The sequence below is a fragment of the Falco peregrinus genome, chromosome Z (genome assembly GCF_023634155.1).
Source record: "Falco peregrinus isolate bFalPer1 chromosome Z, bFalPer1.pri, whole genome shotgun sequence".
Lineage (NCBI taxonomy): Eukaryota > Metazoa > Chordata > Aves > Falconiformes > Falconidae > Falco > Falco peregrinus.
In genome coordinates, this window is record NC_073739.1 from 10446012 (window position 1) to 10458342 (window position 12331).

Sequence of the window (12331 nt, forward strand, 5' to 3'; positions counted from 1 at the left end):
GACAATGGGGAGGAGGAGATCCACTGTAATGGGTTTGGTCCTGGGGAGCAAAGCTCACAATAATAGTGATTGGCATAAAGGAGTCCCAAGATAAGCAATACAACAATTATCACAACAGGAGGTATTTGTTCATAAGAGAATGACTGTGACAGCTAAAGGTAGCCAGCTTCCCCAAACAATGAGGAACATATGATAAGTGCCTTCCAGGTATTTTGGAAGTATAAATTACTTTACAGCTTTGTTCTCTTGAAAGCTACTTTCAAAAGGATCTTTTCATTTCAGAACCTGCTTGCAAAGAGATATTTGAGCCCCAAGATGAAAACAACAATGTGTCTCTCTCTAACAAAGGAATGAAGTGTTTACTGTGCTGGTGATAACGACAAGTTGCAGGATGGAATCTAAGAAATAAAAGTTGTGTAAAGTATCAGATTTAATACATCACATATTTCCAGCATGGAAAACTTGGGGAAGATTTCAGCACACTTGCAACTGCTGCATCTGGCCAATCATACCAAACATACAGCACCAGACCAATGGCTGCTAATATGCATGAGCTAATAGCCTTTTCCCGTCTTTTAACTTGAGCAATCAGGCATGTAGTATGACATTTCTTTAGCTCTCTGTGGATACACAAATAAATAAAGAACTGAAAAGTAATCATGTTCTCACCTGTCTTAGAAAGCTGAAAGGTTTACTAACCCTTTCTGCATACTGCTTTCACATAAATTAAAATGCAAAATAAGCCCCACAGCCATTATAAGCCATCTGCAGATTCACTGTCCAAATCTAATACTTGACACTGCTTTTTCAAATGATCTCTGTCACTCTCAGTGCTGATCTGTGGATATAGCGGACTCAGAAAACAGGAAACTTTTAAGATGTGTTAAGAAGGAGTTCCACAACTTTTGCATCAACACTTGGACAGGATGGCTGCTGCTAGTGGCTGCCAGTGACTCCGGCTGGGTGAGATTTCACATTTGCTTTTTATCAAGACATTGCTGTCAGAGGAATAAAATTAATTCCACTGTTAAACTAGCATGTTCTCTATCATCAGGCAAGGTTTTGTAAGAGACAGGAAAAGGCAACTTGATTCATATACCTGTCTGTCCAGGACTCTTCTTGGAGGAAGTCCTACCCTGTACAGTCTAGAAAGCAAGAGACTTGAATAAAGCATTTGCTTGTATATCACTGTTTCAGAAAGCCTCCTCACAGACTTGGACAATTTTAGCTCAGCAGTCTCACGTGAAAACATTAAAAATCAACATAAGTGATACTAGCAGGATGTGTTCCTTTGAACAAAACTTTGGCTTCTGCAGTTTGCAGACTGAACCAGCCAGACACCAAAGGTATGCACAAGTTCACTCTTAGGCCATAGAATCATAGAATCATTTAGGTTGGAAAAGACCTTTAAGATCATTGAGCCTAACTGATAACGCAGGACTGCCAAGTCCAGCACTGAACCATGTCTCTCTGCACCCCATCTATGCGTTTTTTAAATACCTCCAGGGGTGGTGATTCCACCACCTCCCTGGGCAGCCTGTTACAATACCAGACCGACAACCCTTTCAGTGAAGAAATTTTTCCTAATACCCAGTCTAAACCTCCCCTGGTACAAGTTGAGTCTGTTTCCTCTTGTTCTGTTACTTGTTACCTGGGAGAAGAGACCTACCCCGACTTGTCTGCAACCTCCTTTCAGGTAGAAAGGTAGAAAGCAATAACGTCCATGTATGAATTGTCCTTTGCAGTACCATCTATATGCTCACAGCACTGAAAGTGAATTCTTACTGATATGAACATGCCAGAAAGGGCAAACAAAGTACAAAAATAAAGCCCTCTATATTGTCATAGCTGTGTTTCTGCCAGTACCACTGAATTTGCTTGTCAAGGGTATGTATGGACAAAGGTGACTGCAATAAAATCTAATCAACAGAAGTTCAGGTTTTGGGGTAATTTGTTTTCCCTGGAATAATCTAGCAGATTGTTGCCAGTCCAGGTAATCCACCAAAATAATTCAAAACCAAATTAAGTTCTAGAAGCTTTTTTCAAAAACTCATGTGACTGCTAACAGACTATCGGTCATCTTCACTGCTACTAACACACATCAAATTAAGGGCACTCAGGGCAGCACAGGAACTAACTGCACATTTTTACTGAAGACAGGAGTGAGTCTTGTACCTAAACTGTGAGTGAGCTCTGGGTTAACATGCAAACTAAAAAGATGCAAACTTGCACCCACTCCTAAAGACTACAAAAGAAAAGTAGGTCTAAATCTCATTTGCCACTGCCAGCCAAGCAAAGCCTCAGAGACACAACAGGACTCAAGCAGCCACCATGATAACTGGGTCCTCTGTCTGAATCGCACAAGAGTCATGCTTTTTAATATACTCGTTAATGACATGACACAAACTTGCCTTAGTCAATGGCTCACTACAGTGAAAGGGCTTTCCCATTAAACTGAGTGAAAAAACCTCTGTGACAGTACTAATAAAGTCCTAATACACATGTAACTCATCTACACAAATTTTCAATAAATCCACAGGCTTATGAGGAATTCAGTGAATAGAGAACTATAAAGATAACAAGCAGATTGAAGAATAAATTCAAAGAGGTAGAATTATAGAACCAAAGGGAGAAGTGTAGACTAATAAATGTGATATTACCCTAACTACTGACAGGCCACAGGATTTGTATGAACTCTGCAAGGCCTCCAGTCTTGTCTGGCTTTGTCTTGGCCAGCCTGGAACTTTGATTCATCTTGCCCAGCTGTCTCAGCAGGTAACAACCAGGTAACTGTTTCCCTGATCCACTTCAGCTCAGCTTTGTGCAGCTGTGAGGTACAGTGCTTTGGTATATTTGTTTTTATATTACAATATAGGTATATTACAATACCTTTGGTATGTTTCTGCAACTAAGAATCTTAACATGAAACTATTTTGTGTAGAGCAAACTACCTGTGACCCTCAAGTAAAATCACAGCACAGAAGAGTACAGCTGTGTAACAACAGCAGAGACTTTGAAATTGCAGGACGTGCCAGGGCTGTAAACAACCCAGCAACAGTGCTGGGCCATTGAAGCAAGGCAGCTCAGTTTATCAGTGTTACCAGGAAACAAAGGAGATTCTTGGCTCTGCATAGAAGGTATATTCCTGCACCCTTCATAAGCTGCAAAGTAACAAAAGGAAAAAACCCATTATCTGATACATTTTAAAAAAATCCTATCAGTCTGAAATTGTTATTCCTTTTTAACATTTTTTATTTCTTCTGGAGTTACTACTCAGAGTATTTCACTAAATGGTGTGATAGGGTTTGGTAGTGCCCAGGACCTTATATTTTTTTCCCATTTTAACTTGTTCTCACCTCAGTAATTTTTGTCTTTGATTTAAATGTCTTCTCTTCTCCAAAGCATTTATCACAAAAATTTTTGCTTTGGTTGCTGTTCTTACCAATTTTGCTCTGAAGTTATGAAACTGATGATTATCCATAAATCAAAATATTTTAGAATTGAAATGGGTTTGGAGGCACAAGCAAGCTGGATGCACTTTTAAGAACACATATGATGAACTATATACCGGCATTCTAAAATCATGAGAAAGATGCTCGTAATTTACAGTATTTACTTGAAAAATATTATTTTCAACATAACACTCTTGGATTCATCTTTTCTTGCTTTTTGAGCTTTTGGAATGCACATCTTCCTATCATAAAGGTTTTCATCAAAAGCATTGTGCATAGGAAAATAAAAAGCAAGAGAGAGCCAGGGATTGTGTAACCACGAGACTCCGGGAGCAAAGGCTTTAAGACAAGCATGAAGAATAATTCTGCAAACCCATTTTGTATAACCTTATCATCAAAACAAGATATTACAGGCATGGTCCTTGGAGGCTAGAAGAATGGAAATGCTTGCATTTTTTTCCGGATGGTAACGATCGCTGCCTGTCTTTCAGTGGATGCAATGCAAGGTGGCTTTTTGGTTTTTAGGCATTGTAGTGCAATCGGAAATGTTTTCGTCAGCTATTCTGACCAGCCTCACACACAAGTTCAGTGCTGGTGCATGCATAGAAGAATGGCTGTTTAACACCACTTTCACAAATGACATTTTGTTTTGAGACACTGCTGAAAACAGCTCAGCATATAAGCTGCCAAGAACAGGCTGCCTAGCTGATTTAAAACCACTGGAGTGAAACACGGTTATTATGCTGTTTATCTGCATACAAATCAAATGCCTTCATTCTCTCATCCATGTTTACCAAAAGAGCATCTGACTAACAAAACCTCCTGTCCTCTGGTTAGATCATAAACACAAAGATCTAACTGGGAGAAGAGGTGTGAGGGGGCATGGCAGTCCAACTTGCTAGCATACTTCAGTACAATGAAAGATGGAAACTAAGTCCCGTTATCTAGACAATCTTATAAAATTATCTTCTGTTTACACACAGGCCAACAAACCTATGGTGTGAAGGGAAAATGACGTAGTTACAATCAGTACAAGTTTTAGGGAACAGATGCCTTTTTTTTCATCTTCAGTTTGGATAAGCTTAATATGGTTTAGAAAGTGCTGTTTTCTAAGCCAAAAGAAAGAAAAGGCAGGCAGAAATGATTGTGTCACTACCATAGCCTTCACTGCCCTATACCAAAGAGAATTACTCAGGCTGAAGATACTGATCTTTGTTCCTTGAGGTAATGAGCTAAATGGTGCTGTTCAAATAGTTAGTTGCCTCCTACGCTGGCAGTGAAAAAAAAAAGGTGAAACCAACTGGTTGTCAATCTCAAAATTTCAGCAGCTACATTTTCTTTGCATGCTTTATTTTTCTGTCTTTTTAGGTGAAAGCACAGAATATGTGCAAGTGTAGGCTTGCACACAGTAGACTGTGAGATGTCCCCCAAGGGCCATGAGGAAACCTCACCTAAAATTAGATCAGGTAAAGTAGTTGAGAACATACTGCAATTACATAGTGCCATTAAAGTTAGGAAGAATTTAACTCTGCAAAAGCATTCTTTTTAAATACAGAACTTTTCAACAGAAAGCTATTTGGACTTTTAAAACCCTTCTTACAATCCTGAGCTGACAGAGAGTGTGTTTTGTATGTACTTGTCAGAGAAGAGAAGAGAGGAAGTCAGAGACAGAAGGAACTCAAACCCCTGGAAGTACTTGTTTTCAAATTTTAATTTTCAGCTTAGACATTTTGTAGATTTATTATGGGTAAAAGCCTTTTTAATTAGCCAAAGAAACTCCTAAAACCCATCAAAACCCCCTGAAATACTGAACAAGCTTTAACTTTCAAAATACAAAATAAAAAATATAAGTAGTTCTTTTCTCCCTTACCCCTTTACTCCCAGTTTGCTTTTGAGGGTTTAAACATGTCATCTGTGGATCAACAGGTTTTTCTGAGTACATCAAATAACAGTTTTTTCACATTTCCCTTACTCTTTCCGTTTAAATATTCAGGACTTCACACGTTCTCAGTAGTAAGCACAAGCTCCGTAAACCTTTACTTATGTTGGTGAATGTGTCATCTGCCTACATTTACCACGATTACTTAACGATTCCTATTCAGTTCTAGGAAGCAGAGGGAGGGCTGTCAAAATAAAAACAAATAAACCTCAGGATTGCATTCTAAAAGGGTAAGTTGTTCTGCAAAAGTAGTTTTGACTAATGGAGAGCTTCTGGCTGATACTTGTAAACCTATTGCCTTGCCTCAGAAGTCAGTGGAAAAGACTACTTTCAGCAGCTGCGCAACACGGCAAACACAGAAAACAACTCACCCTTCCCCAAGCATAGTGTATTTCCCCTTGCTATTCCCTGACAAGTGAAATAGAGGCTATATACCCCTGGGACGAGGTTTTAATTCTCTGCTTGTTCTACTTCTGTTACAGTTCTCCTTGGAGAATTTGATTTGTAACTGCTAGCAAGTAAAATGCTTTAACAAAAACAAAGAAAGCCAAAACAAAGAAGAGAACTCCGCATATGTCACACATCCTGGTCTTTCTAAATACTCTTTGCATTGATAAAAAGATCTTATATTTACTCCTATTAACATTATTACTGTCTCAGTTGAAAACACCCTTCCTCCTTCTCTTCTGGCTTTTCTTCCCTCCCTGCCTCCCTTTCTCCCATCCCTTCATCTTTCCCTATTTTCTTCAGACTGAATAAGCAAGGCACCAGTCTGCCCCACATCAAGGCAGACCCTAGATTTTGCATGTATAGAAAGAAACGATAAAAGCCCAGCCCCCTTTGCCCATCCACCCTCTTCGATAGAGGCATGACCACAGGTCCATCCCTACCTCACAGAAATGGTTATTGATAGGTTAAAACCCAAATCAGTCCCCAAGAGCTGGCGGTGAAGTAGTTTCCCTCATTTTTCAGTCCTCCCATTAGCAGCAGTCTGATTTCAGCTTTTTGAATTAAGGAGACAGAAACATCTGTTAACACTCACGTTTTGGAAAATGCTCTCCAGCACTGGAAACCAGGTACCCTTTAAAAGTAGTTGCATTTCAGATGATACACTGGCAGGAAACACATCTACATATTTGATAGAATATCTGTCCCAGAATTCTGGATTTGTTTAGGGCTCAAAACTGAGCCATGTATTAGACCTAATTCTACCCTAGTTCCACTCAGAGCCAAAATACTGTCAGATTCAGCAATAGCCAAACTTTGAACCCTTTCCCAACTTAAGGGTTTGCAGCAAGATAAAAGACATCTAATACACGTTTTTCATATGAATAACCATTGTGTTAAACATATCCCTGTTCTGCATCGTGCAGGTTTCTATTGTATAAAAGCAAGAACCTGTCTCTTTGAGAGGCCATTCACAGTGGTGGTGATACAACTTATTCCACCCTGCAAGGAGCCCAGATTCCCGTTCCACTGCAACTGGTAACAACCACTTCTAACACCTACTATGATCCTCCCTATGTCAGCAACAGGGAACTGAGCACCTTTTTAAAGACTCATTCTGTGAGTTTTGTGGATTCACTGAGTCCCCTCACCCTGAAGACAGAAACAAAATTTACACTTGCCAGTAAGCAAATACATCCTCAAACTTAGTATTCCAGAAACTAAAATGTGCAGCTCTTTAAAGCCAGCATCTCACATGTGATTCTTGTTTCCTGAAGCCACAGTATAAATCCCAGGAGTTCATTTAGCCAAGGCAGCAGAAGGCAAATGCTGGGCCACATGGTGTGAACAGACGGGCACTGAGGCAATGCCAAGAGAACCTGCAGGAGCTCAGCATCACTTCAGCTGTGATCCACAGTACGAAATACGGCCTCCTTCAGGCTAAGAAAGAACCTTTTGCTGCCAGACCTTAGGCCAGATCAGACATGTAATCAAAGAATAATCCCAAAAATAGAGCGCTGTAACAGAGAAAACTGCAAAACTTTCAGGAAACTCAAACTGGAGCCTACTAGTCTTTCACTTTCTCAGATTTCCTTATCATTACTGTTGGATTCTCCAGGGGAAGTATTTACACACAGAAAAGTTGGACTCTTTACACTCAGTGGACTTACTGATTTGGTCTCAGAGAGGCATAATATCTTTTTTTGATGAATTACTAACAATGGAGACTGTTTTAGCAGGAACAAAGGGGTAAGCCTTCCCAATTTAAGTGAGAGAAAGCTGCATGATGTTAGTCGTATTTGCTCGGTCTCAGGAGTAACTTACAGGGCAAAAAAGCAACTAGAAACAAAGGAGTTAGATTAGTAAGGTGTGTTTGGCAGCAGATTTCAGAAAACCAGCACAGAAGCTCACTTGTTTAATGCACTATATAACATCAGATACTACTGAGCAATGGGAATGAGATTAAAGAAACTGCTGAGAGACTCATAAGGCTTCACTTTTGTTTTTAAGAACTGCTGCATAAAGACAACCTCCCAGCTTCTTTGGTCTTTACTTCTGCTCTTTTTCTCCATGTCCCTACGCACAACTTCTGAATTGAGAAGTCCTTCAAGTACAACAAAGTCCTGATTATAAAAAGGTGGGGTGCTTTTTACGTGTTTGCTATCTCAATGAAGAATTAAAGAACAGTAATCCAGGATTCTGTTGGGAGTGTCACTTCAAAATGTTCATTTGCATGTCACCAGGAATGGCATTTTTTCCCTACTATCTTTTCATTACCATGTAATAACTTCTCAAACTTCACTGTCAGTACTAATTTCTGCATCTAGTGTACTCGGACAGTGCAAAAGTATTTGCCTGAAGGCAGCAGAAAGCCTCTGAGCTAGTTTCAAATGCAGAGGCTTCATTCCAGAAGTCTCCTCAACCCTAGCTTCTTTAACTAGATGCAAAGTCTCACTATCCTGCAAAGTATAAACCTTGCTCTCAATTTATTTATCCGCCGCATTGTTCACTGAAGCCAAAAGCACAGCTTAATCCCTCTGTGTGAACTGCAGTATCACGCCAGCCTCTGTCCTGGAGATGGAATTCAGACCTGCATTACACAACTGTAAAATAAGCGAATTGACATCTGCAATTACTCTGTGTTACACCAATACACTGAAGGAACGGGACGTGACATTTTATAAGCAATTGCACTGCTAATGCCACAAATGGTAGGACAAAGCAGGCCTTCGTACACCCTGTACCACATTAATGAAAGCAACGTGAGCTTCGCTTTGATCAAAAGCTGCCATCCCAAGTTTTACAGTATGCTATAGGAGTCTAATAATACAAAGCAATTTCAGCTGTCACTGAGCAAGATTTGGCTGTCTTTCCCTTGCTTTTTGCTGGGAGTGTGCTAAATCCTGCCTGCTTTTTTGCTGGTCTCTGACACTCACGAGGACATAGTGAAGGCTCCAGCTGATTTCAGACTTCAGATCAATCTTTAAACAGCAAAAGATTTCCATATATGATCTATGTTCTTAAAGATCCTTAAGGTAGTATTAGCTTTCTCATGCAACACATACAAGCTCATTTAAAACAGAGACTTCTTTACTCTTTAAGTCTTCAGAATAAAATCCACCATGGAAGTTATGTATGTTTATGGGAGTAATGTAAATGTTCAATAAGATCAGCTCTTATCCATATGTTTCAAGCATTTAGCCTGCAATAAAAGTAAAAACCAAAACCCAACAACAAAACAAAACAAAAAGAACAACCAAAAGTTCTTAAAGTCAGCATTAAGACTTTATATCGCAGAAGCATTCAATTTATTAGGGAAATGAGAAAACTAATCCATAAAATCTTGTTTCTAAAATGGAAAGAAATTCCCTGAAACAAATGAAGACCCAAAGCAGAAATAATGTACATCTCCAGGAGGGTCAATCTGCAAAACTGCTCTGTCCCACCTCATGATTAGAAACTTGCAAGGACCATCATAAATAAACAGCTACTTTGTAATTAAAAAGCAAAGAAAAAAGTGCTAGAGTAGATGAAGTATTTCAGGTGAAGTGTTTGTCTCCTAATTTTACTGACCCACAGGCCCTTGAGAAACAAACCAAATCACAACAGTATGAAGTACTATCCTTGATTTTTTCAACAACAGTTCCCCTTAGGAAATGAGCAGCATAAGGAATAGAAGCCATGTCTCCCGCATCCCAGTCCAGTACCCCACCACTATGACACCATGAAAATTAGACAGGAAAAACTAAAAGAATCCTATCCTGAAATGTATTCGCCTTTTTTGTGTTCTGCTGATGAAGTTGAAAACGCAGTACACAGTCTGGTAAATTAAGATGTGGATCCTTCAGAGGTCAGAGCTGTATAATGCTTTCGGAGTTCTGGAGCCCCGGGCATAGCACTCTGTTAAAATTACCACATTCTGCAGAGGTCTTCCTGGATTATACCATGAGAAAGAAGTGACAGTACACACACGTGAAAGTATACACTCTGTGTACTGACAGAGCTGTGGGATAGTCAGCCGGACGGAATGTATCTGGATGTGTCACAGAAGTATTAAGGTTGGTATAAATGACATAAGAATATAAATGTCTGTGTCTGGATGGACAGGAATAAACAAAAGGAGAACCTATATTGTAAGAGTATACATGAATTCCAGGAGCAAAAGTGGGGAACACACTGCTTCTGCCAAGCCCAGAAGGTTGCACTCTGACACAACCACAGCACCACTGACCTCCAATCCCCACATTAGGAAGATGACAACAGGACTGAGCAATACTGCCTATGCTATTTCTCCAATAACTGAAGAATTTCCTTCTAACAGCCAACCACAGAAATGGACAAATATTCCAAACAAAAAAAGGCCACGAGCAGCAACCTTGCCTGAGATTAATGAAATCACAGGAAGCAAAATCCTGATGCACAAGACATTTCCACAGCAAGTGAAGCCTCCTGAAGGTAATGAAAGACCTGTACCAAAACTGCTGTGTTGTCTCCAGTCCAGAAGGACCCTAGGGAGGTAACACAGTGTCAGGCATCATCTGCCCTTGTCCTGTGTGTTGAACACAAGTGGTGCTGGACAGACTCCTTGGGAATGCAGGTCTTGGTGCCTGCAAATACGTGGGTGTGAGAATGAATGCAAGTAAAGTCAGCTTACTCAAAGGTGTTCTAGACGAATACAGCCTTTCTCTTCCCTAAGATATCCTATAGAGTCTTGCTACAATTATTTCCAAGAAACACGACATTCGCATGCTCATATGTTAAGTTGCCAGCCTGGGGATGGCAACTGGATGAACCCAATATTCATCTTTCCCTGTGCCTGCTCTGGTACAATGTTCCCGCTAATCATTACTTTCTGACTAGCCGTTTGTACAGCTCAAGTATTGTCCAGAAAGTTTTTCCAAACAAAGAAAAAGGTGGGGAAGAAAAAATTTGGAAAAGGCTTTTATGAACTTTTCCTCTATTTTTCATCTGAAATTTGGAAACCTGCCATTTTTTGCTGGTGTGGGAAAAAAATTTACATTTTGGGCAATTTTTACCAAGCAATTTTGTGAAAAATGTCTTTCACTTGCTAACTTCTTGTTTAATCTTTTCTGCCTTCATTATGCATTCTTTACTTAAATCACAGCCCTCTAGTAAAATGAAAAAGATAACAGAAAAAAGACAATAAATACAGTGACTGGAAAAGAAACCCCAACAAAGATCAAAACAGATTGAATGTCATTCCAAGTCTGTTCTTATTTCAGGAGAAATGCCAAAGGTTTCAAACAAATTGAGATTTTTGGTATGGATTCCTGTAAAAATTAATATGGTAGTTGCCATTCCATTCCATGTGTTCTTAGCACTGACTTGCTTCTGACAAGCGGTAACTAAGCAGAGATAAGTAAATAATATTTTGTACATATCTCATTAGAACAATGAAATGTAAGATTTTTCATCCTAACGATTCACTTACCATCTTAAGTCACTGTCTATAAATTCTCAGACTCAATTTTATATGTGGTTGTTAATGCAACCAAGTGACAACCAATATCACAATTCTCTCAGTTTACTATCTTCATTCATAGCCACATAGTGCCTAGTGCCCTCTCCTTCTGAACAGGACATAGAAAGCGCAATAAGCATGGTTATATAGTCAGGTACTAGGAGAATTTAAGAGTGGAAAACAGAAAAAGAAATTTTGACTTCTGGCAGCTATGCTTTGAGTCAGCTCACTATCTTAGGAGCTGCTGAACACTGTAATTAGATGCGGTGGAGTCCATCAATCTTTATTGTTTTCCGTAAAAATCAAAGCAGCTGAATAATTACATTCACATACCTAGTAAACTGCTTCTGAATACAGCAACATGCTGCCCCTTTTTACTTTTTTAAGCCACTTCATTTTGAAAAATCATATCATTGTTTCCAAGTGGAATTTCTGAACAACAAATCTATTCTTTTCTATTAGAACACAAACAAAGCTTTTTTCAGGTTTGAACATGCTGACATTTTGAAAAGGATGCCATGGTTTGTACAGATCATTACACAACAGACATTCCCTAAGCCTGCTGAAACCAGTTGGAAAAACAGCTATCGCAACAGGACTGTGTATTCAGGACAACAATGCTGTTGCCTCTGCAGAAAATACCTGTCAGCTGATAAGACCATACTTGATCAAGGTATCAGCCACATCCACTGAAATCCTAAATACAGTGCTTCCAGAAAGAACTGCTTCTGGCACTGTGGAGCTTCCCAGTAATCCCTCTTAGTAATAATGCAAAAATCTCGACAGTAAACACGGATATGCTGTAGTTAACAGTTTTAGAATGTGAACAGTTAATCTTTTAGAATATTTTACAGATAGAACCCATACTTCCCAGCTTCAGTATAAGGCTCAAACCTCAACTGTGGGATGACATTAAAGGCACTTTACTCGGAATCAAATGCAACCCCTTACCATTCCTCATCTGACAACACGGGACTAAATTCAAGAAATTTTGCTATTAATTCTTACGAG

General features: G+C 39.4%; 1 protein-coding gene across 3 annotated transcripts in view; it reads right to left on the reverse strand.

The window, feature by feature from the left end:
- Positions 1-12331, reverse strand: part of PLPPR1 (phospholipid phosphatase related 1) — a 135408-nt gene that overhangs the window by 91646 nt on the left and 31431 nt on the right. The gene's annotated exons all lie outside the window — the stretch shown is intronic.